Source organism: Rattus norvegicus, chromosome 18 (genome assembly GCF_021556685.1).
Source record: "Rattus norvegicus strain SHRSP/BbbUtx chromosome 18, alternate assembly SHRSP_T2T, whole genome shotgun sequence".
Lineage (NCBI taxonomy): Eukaryota > Metazoa > Chordata > Mammalia > Rodentia > Muridae > Rattus > Rattus norvegicus.
This window is the reverse complement of record NC_141551.1, coordinates 52,097,747-52,106,075: the sequence shown is the minus strand read 5'-3', so window position 1 is coordinate 52,106,075 and position 8,329 is coordinate 52,097,747. Positions and strand designations below refer to the sequence as shown.

Sequence of the window (8,329 nt, the reverse complement as noted above, 5' to 3'; positions counted from 1 at the left end):
GTTCAAAGGTCACTATAATGGTTTGCATTTGCTTGCCCCAGGGAGTGGCACTATTAGAAGGTGTGGCCTTGCTGGAGGAAGTGTGACACTGTGGGGGTGGGCTTGGAGACCCTCCTCCTAGCTGCCTGAGGATGCTCAGCCTGGTCCTGGCTTCCTTCGGGTGAAGATGTAGAGCTCAGCTCCTCCTGCACCAGGCCTGCCTGGACGCTGAGATGCAGCCATGCTCCTGCCTCGATGATAATGAACTGAACCTCTGTACTGGCTGGTTTTGTGTGTCAACTTGACACAAGCTGGAGTTATCACAGAAAAGGAGCCTCAGCTGTGGAAATGCCTCCATGAAACCCTGCTGTAAGGCATTTTTTTCAACTAGTGGTCAAGGTGGGAGGACCCAGCCCATTGTGGGTGGTGCCGTCCCTGGACTGGTGGTCTTGGGTTCTATAAGAGAGCAAGCTGAGCAAGCCAGGGGAAGCAAGCCAGTAAGAAACATCCCTCCGGGGGCTGGAGAGATGGCTCAGTGGTTAAGAGCACTGACTGCTCTTCCAAAGGTCCTGAGTTCAAATCCCAGCAACCACATGGTGGCTCACAACCATCTGTAATAAGATCTGATGCCCTCTTCTGGTATGTCTGAAGATAGCTACAATGTATATAATAAATAAATAAACCTTTTAAAAAAAAAAGAAAAGAAAAAAGAAACATCCCTCCAAGCCTCTGCATCAGCTCCTGCTTCCTGACCTGCTTGAGTTCCAGTCCTGACTTCCTTTGGTGATAAACAGCAATGTGGAAGTGTAAGCTGAATAAACCCTTTCCTCCCCAACTTGCTTCATGGTCATGATGTTTGTGCAGGGATAGAAACCCTGAACAACCTCTGAACCTGTAAGCCAGCCCCAATTAAATGTTGGTCTTTATAAAATTTACATTGGTCATGGCGTCTGTTCACAGCAATAAGACCCTAACTAAGACAGTCACCCTTGCAGTTAAATGCTCTTTAAATCTCTGCCTATCATTTCACTTCCAGCCCCAACTGGATCTGGCACTCCCGTTGTTCTTCCCATTGTCTTGTTGTTGTTTGATCGATTTGCTTTTTGAGTCAAGGTCTCAGGTAGCCTAGGCTGGGCCCCAAATCCCAGGGATGACCTTGAACTCTGCTCCCTACCTCTCAAGTCCTGAAACCATAGGCATGTGCTGTCATGCCCATCCTACCCACTCTATATTTCTTACACAAACCTGAGGCAACCGAAGAATGCTTTGCTTCATACACAAAACCAACCCTGTGATTCAAAGAAGCGGATTATCTGTGCCGGCACATGGAAAGTTTTCTTTACTAGTTGCATGCTTTCTAAAGTAATTTCTGTTGTGTTATAAAATGATAAAGGGGGGGGGGGTTATGTTGTATGGAGGTGTGGTGAGGTATGAGGAAAGGGGGTGCCTCTGCAGGCCCATGCTGAGACATCCCTTCCCCCTGAGGGGCCAGCCACACGACAATATAGTATAGAATGGAGTTTATTCAGGGTATGAGGAGGGGAGTAGGGGCAGAGAGAGAGAGAGAGAGAAAGAGAGAGAGAGAGAGAGAGAGAAAGAGAGGAAGAGGAGGAGGAGGAGGAGGAGGGAAAGGAGGAGAAGAGAAGAGAAGAGTAGAGGCCCACCATGAGCACTTGGAGAGAAGGGGGGAGGGGAATGGGGAGAGAGGGTACAAAGCAGGGAGAGAGGAAGAGCAAAAGAGGAGCGAGAGTAAGAGAGTGAGGAGGGGGCAAGCAGCCCCTTATATGGTGTCAGGCACACCTGGCTGTTGCCAGGTAACTGTGGGGGCGGAGCTTAGCCAAAATGCTAACTATTTCTTTAGTTTGTTCATTTTGTGTTTTAGCAAGTGACTGTTGAGAGATGTAAATCGAACTTTATTGGAACACAGCCATGTCTGCTTGTTTATAAAGGAAACGAACCTTCGCTCAGCTTATAACTTAATGCTGAATCCATCCTCGGCCCAGACTGTACGCTGGTGACATGATCCTGGCTTGGTGCCTTGGTTGACTTTGGTGTTGCCAAACAGCTGTTTCCCATTGGGCTTTCTTGGCTCTCTTTAAGACTTCTCTGAAACATAAATCATTCCCAATTGACTTCTTTAATTGAACAGAATATTAGAACTTCTTCTAGTCAGCTTACCTCTTGGCTGCAAAAGCCAAGATCACAGTATCTTTGACTCAGCTCCTAATTCTAACGTCCAATAAGAAAAGATACCGGGTGATCAAAAGGCTTGTGCATTACAGGGCTGGGGATTTAGCTCAGTGGTAGAGCGCTTACCTAGGAAGCGCAAGGCCCTGGGTTCGGTCCCCAGCTCCGAAAAAAAGAACCAAAAAAAAAAAAAAAAAAAAAAAAAAAAAAAAAAAAAAAGGCTTGTGCATTACAGAGTAAGCCTGTGCATTGTTTAGCATGCTCAAGCTTTTCCCCCCTTCCTACCGGCCGTTACAAACTGCTTGCAAACTGCTTGGGACAGACTGATTTCAATACAACACAGAATCATAAAACGCAGGCAAGGGATGATGGGGAGACGGCTTGGTGGATCAAAGCATCAGCTATGCAAACCTCATGGCCTGGATGATTCCTGAACCCATGTAAAGCATCAGATGCAGACCTGGGGAGATGGATCAGTGGTTAGCACTGACTGCTCTTCCAGAGGTCCTGAGTTCAATTCCCAGCAACCTCATGGTGGCTCACAACCATCTTCAATGGGATCCGATGCCCTCTTCTGGTGTGTCTGAAGACAGCGACAGTGCACTCATATAAAATAAATAAATAAATCTTTAAAAAAAAAAAAAGCCAGATGCAGTAGAGTATACATGTGAGAGGCAGAGATGAAAGGATTGGTAGAAGCTCGTGGGCCAGCCAGCCCGGAGTACATAGCACAGCCACAGAAACTAGACACTCTGCCACGACAAGATTAAAAGAAAAACTGACTCCCAAAGCTGTCCTTCAACCTCACCCCCACACACACACATACACATGCACACTAGAAAGTCCCTTGAAGTCATGTGTCAACCAATGAAACTGTTTAAAAATATTTATTTGTTTGTTTGTTTCATGCGTGTGGGTATTTCGTCTGGATGTATGTCTACACACCAGAAGAGAGCATGGTCTCCTACTGTACTACAGTTAAGGATGACTCGGAGCCACCTTGTGGCTGTTTGGAGTTGAACTCAGTAGCTCTGGGGAAAATCCAGTGCTCTTACCCTGAGCCATCTCTCTGATCAAAAATAAACTTACTGAAATCAGGGCCTGGAGAGAGTGTTTAGGGGTTAAGAGCTCTTCCAGGCGATCTGAGTTCAATTCCCAGCAACCACGTCGTGGTTCAAAACTATCTGTAACTTCAGTTCCAGGGGATTCAATGTCCTCGCCTCTGAAAGCAGCTGACATATACTTGGTGCACATACACACATGCCGACAAAACGCTCATGCCCATAAATTAAAATTATTATTTTTTTAATTATTTAAAATAGACCCTATAGTAGGTTGATAGAGAAACTAAGATTGAAATCAGTTCCTCTGACCTAGTGGCCTTTGACTTCTACTATGTTTACTATAGAGGAATAAAGAGACTAGCAGGGCTGGAGAGATGGCTCAGTGGTTAAGAACACTGACTGTTCTTCCAGAGGTCCTGAGTTCAATTCCCAACAACCACATGGTGACTCACAACCATCTGTAATGGGATCCGATGACCTCTTCTGGTCTGCCTGAAAACAGCTACAGTATACCAACATAAAATAAATAAATCTTGAGAGAGAGAGAGAGACAGAGAGAGAGACAGAGAGAGAGACAGAGAGAGAGAGACAGAGAGAGAATTAGCAATGTAACTCTCAGGTGAAATAATTCCTAAGCCAATCACTGATTGACTGATTGAGATTGATCACTCAATCAGTGACTTCTCAGCGGGAGTGTGGCAGAGATTCTGTAACATCTATAGCAGCCCATCAGAGTTCAAAGGTCAAAGTAAGACCCGTTACCGTGACAACTCCTGATCTAACTTATTACTCAGTTATCAGCATGGATGCTCCTGGTTTGTGACAGCCTTCTGCCTATTGATGCAGGAACCCAGGATCTTCGTATTTCCGGCCTTACAGACCGGAAGTAGAACAGGCACCGAGGATTCCTCAGCCCTCTTAATCCTGGGAAAATAGAATTCATTTCACACATTTCCACACTCTTCATGTGGCCTCTCACTGTGAAAGCCTGGGAGATGCAGTCTGTGACTCACCACTGGCCTTGTACACTTGGGAACAGGAACAAAAGTTCCCAGAAGCAAGGGGGCTGGACCTACACCCTGGCACCCGTCAGTTGCGGATCCCAGAGAATCCATGAGGTGGGCCAGAGTGCAGTAACTTTCCAGTTTTATCTGACACAGACAGCTTTCCTCAGCCTGAAGTAAGCTCACATCCAGCACAGCTGACCTGGGAAGATGGTTTAGGGGGACAGTAATATCATCTGGTCCAGCCAAATATTCGTGCCACTCAGCCCCAATCATTTCTCACGGTAAGGTCACTCCATCTGGTTTCTAATCTGCCAGGACTCTGACTGGTGCAATCTCTGAGTACTCTTGAGAGGAGAGGTAGTGTAATAAACGTAAACAGCCTGAACGGTTTGTTGCAGCTGGGCCGGAGCTGAGGATAAATGCAATCATCTCAGGATGAATGCTTGCTTGTTGGTCCATGAAAGGCTCTCAAGTGGTCGTTTTGCCTCCACAAGTGGCTGGTTGATTTTCTCAAAGGACTGTCCTCTATGGAGGGCATAGCACTGCTTTTCCCACTGGCGTTTCCAACCGCAGTAGCAGCAAGTAGCTAGGTCAGCTTTGCTGAGGGTCCACACGGCTGAACTCACTCATAGCTCCACGCGCTATTCCGTTCATAAGGCAACTGTGTAAGAAGGGGTGTGGCCAAGGCCGAAAGCTGAATCTCTTTCCGGGATGTTTAAAAATCATTTTAGTTTTAAAAATCATTTAAAATACATTTTAAAATAGAATTTAAAAATTATTCTTTTATGTGTTTAGGTGTTCTGCCTGCATATGTGTCTGTACACCACATACATGCCTGGTGCCCACAGAGGCTAAACGAAGACACTGGGTGCCTTGGGACCGGAGTTCATACCGGAAGTTGTGAGTTGCCATGTATTCTGGGAATAAACCCAGATCCTTTGGTAGAGCAGCCTGTGTTCTTAACCACGGAGCCATCTCTCTAGGCCCCTGTTTTCTGACTCTTGTTTGGTGCCTCACCTGTCATGGTTAGTTTTGGTGGTGTGCATTAATGGTACTCTATTTATATGTCGGGGAGAGAGGCAGGCCATCCGTGGGCGTGGAGGTCAGAGGACAGATTTCCTACGACGTCAGTCTCTCCTTCCTCTAGATGTGTCTGGGAGGACAGAATTCTGGAATCCTTGGGTTTTTTTTTTTTTTTTTTCCTTGAGTCAGGCTCATCCTGGACCTCATTATGTCGACCAAACTCACAGAGATCCGCCTTCCTCTGCCTCCCAAGTGCTGAGACTAAAGGTGTGCACCATTACGCCCAGCTGAGGATAGGACTCTGGTCGTCAGGCTTGGCAGCGAGCACTTTTACCTGCCGTGCCATCTTGCTGGCCCAGTAGCCCTTCTTGCTTACTGTCACAGATCCATTCACGTACGGATTCTTCCAATGCTTCCTGATTCCAAAACAATGCTCTTTCCAGGCACAGCATTGGTCAGGCTGTGATCCATGCACGCCCTTCTATTGTGACAGTTTCCTCTCTACCCAAAGAGAATTACAAGGAGTCCCGCCTGAAGTTCCAGCCCGGACACTGTTGTCTTTCTTCCTGCTATCCTTTTTCTCCCAGGGTTGAGGATCTAACTTGCACTTCCTAAACAAGTGCTCTATCACTGAGCATATATGCCCCTCACCCCATTAGCCTTATGCTGCTTTTCCCTTTGTGGTTGGGGACACAAGGCACAACATTTCCAGAGAGGAGATGTCTTGCCATGTGCCAGAACCCCTGGATACTTCTCCAGTGTAGCAGGGGCAGGTGCCTTCATGTTTTTAAAGGTTACCTTTGACCTGTAGTGCCTGTGTCTTGACAGCATTCCAGAGAACTAGGCATCTTCCTCCCTCCCTCCCTCCCTCCCTTCCTCCCTCCCTTCTTCCCTCCCTTCCTCCCTCCCCTTTCTTTCTTTCTTTCTTTCTTTCTTTCTTTCTTTCTTTCTTAGATTTGTTTTTTTTTTTTATGAGTACCCTCAGACACACCAGAAGAGGGCATCAGATCTCATTACAGATGGCTGTGAGCCACCATGTAGTTGCTGGGAATTGAACTCAGGACCTCTGGAAGAGCAGTCAGTGCTCTTAACCTCTGAGCCATCTCTCCAGCCCTGAGCATCTCTTTCTTATCAGGTTCATGTTGATATCAACAAGGTTGACCAGTATAAATGTCTATAGGATGTCAACATGATCCTTTTGTGAATTTTGTTGTTTTTGTTTTGAGGCAGCGTCTTATTACATGGCCAAGGCCACCCTCCAACTCACGATCCTCTTCCCTCTGCCACCTTGGTGTTGGGATTCCAGTATCCCCCATACACCCTGCACTGTGTTTGGCCTCTTTGTTGATTGGAGCATCTGGAGAAACTTAGAAAGGAGCCAAGGCCATTGAATCACCACATCCCACTCTCTTAGGCCACCCAGACCAAACTTTGCTCATTATGATATGGAGCTGAACATGCCAAGGCGTTCGTGGACACTGTCTTCCCATTTTGAACTCTCAGACCTTGCAGCGAGCATGTCTGTGAATGTGCACACAATCTTTCCTTTTAAGAAATTATTTATGCTATGTATCTAAGTGCTTTGCCGGCATGTATGTCTGTGTACCACATGTGTGTCTGGTATCCCTGGAAGCTAGAAGAGAGAATCCCGAGGAATGACAGAGAGTTGTGACCCACCATGTGGGTGCTGGCTGGTCCTTTGCAAAAGCAAGATCTGTTAACTGCTGAGTCATCTCTGCCAGACTTTACTTTTTAAACTATGATCTCAAACTGCGCATGCTCCAAATGTGTATCTTAGGTTGCGGATGCTCAGAAATATGCCCGTTCCTAATGTGCTTTCCTACACCAATATGTGTAGATTCTTTGAATAAATTTCCCTGCCTCCTTATCTCAGGGACAGCACTGGTTTGCAGAGAACCTCAACATGATGTGCGTGCTACAGACAGTAAATCTTTCTCTACCCCTTTCTTACCGATTGTGTGTTTCAGCTTTGCACCCATCAAGACAAGACAGTGGAAAGTGAGCCACTGCATTCAGTCGCATGTCACTAAGAGTAGGGTAGTTAACACAGTTTCAAGCCCAAGTCATAAACAGATGCACTGAAAAAATAAATAAATAAAAGGAAAAGGCTTGACTGCTCCTAGTTATGGTGGAGGAGAAAGTTGACTGTAGATAAAAGGGAGAGCTTAGCCAGAGGCAGGGACATCTGGGAGAGTCCAGAGTGGACGTGACCCTGAGCCATGTGGGGGAGAGTGGGGAGAGAAAGGGAGAAAGGAGAGAAGGGAACCAGATGCAGCAGCCAAGAGGGCGAAGGTTAAAAAACGGTGGGTAATCAAACTGACTGGATTATATTAGAAAGAGCCTCTGAGGAAAGGGCGGCCCAGTCTCTGGGCCAGAGAGTTCATGGTAGGGGACAGGGTATGCCAGTCATACTCTCTAACAGGTAGAGACTGAGGGATGCTGGGTCTGCTTTGATACGTTAAGTAGCACTTCAGCCATTTGTCCCAGGGTTTCAGACTTAATATAGACAAGTATACATTCCTGTGAGCACAAAATATTTGTTATCTGTTTAAGGAAAATAGAAAAGAACAGAATAGTCATCTGTGATGGTTTGCATATGCTTGGCACTATTGGGACATGTGGCCTTGTTGGAGTAGGTATGACCCTGTGGGGCATGGGCTTATGACCCTCACCTTAGCTACCTGGGAGTCAGTCTTCTGCTAGCAGCCTTCAGATGAAGATGTAGAACTCTCAGCTCCTCCTGCACCATGCCTGTCTGGGATGCTGCCATGTTCCGGGACAGCCAGGGCAGTTATACAGAGAAACCCTGTGTCAAACAACAAACACAACCACCACCACCACAACAACCAAATGTAAGACAGAAGGAAGGAAGGGAGGAAGGAAGGAAGGAAGGAAGGAAGGAAGGAAGGAAGGAAGGAAGAGAAATGAACAGAATTACAGGATTATCAAGCTAAATCGACATTTCTCTCTTCTGGTATAGACACTATGCCTGACCCAGAAGGCCGTTAGGACTGCGAGTTGATTGGCTCTGGTGCTCTGCCACACTTC

General features: G+C 46.6%; 1 long non-coding RNA gene across 1 annotated transcript; it reads right to left on the bottom strand.

Moving 5' to 3' along the window:
* Positions 1–1,875: 1,875 nt before the first annotated feature.
* Positions 1,876–5,642, bottom strand: LOC147999803 (uncharacterized). The gene is made up of 2 exons (XR_015642980.1): positions 5,255–5,642; positions 1,876–2,085 (listed from the first exon to the last, which is right to left on the bottom strand). It is a non-coding gene; the product is annotated as an uncharacterized LOC147999803 (long non-coding RNA).
* Positions 5,643–8,329: the final 2,687 nt, after the last annotated feature.